Source organism: Colobus angolensis, unplaced genomic scaffold, assembly GCF_000951035.1.
Source record: "Colobus angolensis palliatus isolate OR3802 unplaced genomic scaffold, Cang.pa_1.0 Scaffold362, whole genome shotgun sequence".
Taxonomy (NCBI): Eukaryota; Metazoa; Chordata; class Mammalia; order Primates; family Cercopithecidae; genus Colobus; species Colobus angolensis.
Window position 1 is genome coordinate 987,981 of NW_012116955.1, and position 636 is coordinate 988,616.

A 636-nucleotide genomic window follows, 5' to 3' on the forward strand; every position below is an offset into this window, starting at 1 on the left:
CCTCGGAGGAGCCAGGAGCCGGAACCAGGGCCGAGTCCGCGGGCCGGGACGAGCCAGCTGGTAACCACGGGCGGGACAGGGCGCCCAGGGCCGAGCAAAGCCCGGGCGCTGGGTGCGGGGCGCGTGCAGCTTTGGTCAAGGCAGTAGGGCTTGCTTGGGTTTGGGGGCAGTCTTTAGTTTGGAGGGGCTGGAGAATGGGGTGCGAGGAGAACTGGGATGTGAGGACGCCCAGGAAAGAGTGTGGACCCCGTGGAGAGCACCAAGTTTAAAACCTTTCCCGGCAACCCGCTGATGTGCCTTTGGACGCCGCTGGGCGTCCGAAAAGCCTGGAAGCGGCGGCGCTCGGGGCTTGGGTGGGCTTCCTCCCCTCCACTGGGCCCCAGCGGCAGAGGCACACCCTTTGCCGCCGGTGAGAAAACTTTCCTTGCTGCGGCCCTCCTGCCGCGTTGGTGCGCTGCGGCTGAGAGAGCCCTCCTGCACTGGGGAAATGTGCTGACTCCTGGCCCCGGGCGCGCACCCCATACATCGGGCAGGGTTCTCAGATGATCCCTGGCTTGACAGTTGTATTCATTTTATTTGAACTGGGGAGCCTGCTCTGCTCGCAGGTCATTTTACTGATTAAAGGGAAGTAGGGGT

At 63.8% G+C, this 636-nt stretch overlaps 1 protein-coding gene across 3 annotated transcripts in view; it reads left to right on the top strand.

Moving 5' to 3' along the window:
- Nucleotides 1-636, top strand: part of MRAP2 (melanocortin 2 receptor accessory protein 2) — a 57,634-nt gene that overhangs the window by 602 nt on the left and 56,396 nt on the right. The window contains exon 1 of one of the 3 annotated variants that reach the window (XM_011953487.1): nucleotides 7-60. The exons of the other annotated variants lie outside the window; for them this stretch is intronic. The gene's annotated coding sequence lies outside the window, so the exon portion shown is untranslated. Of the gene's footprint in view, nucleotides 1-6; nucleotides 61-636 lie in introns of those variants that run through there. 3 annotated transcript variants of the gene reach the window in all.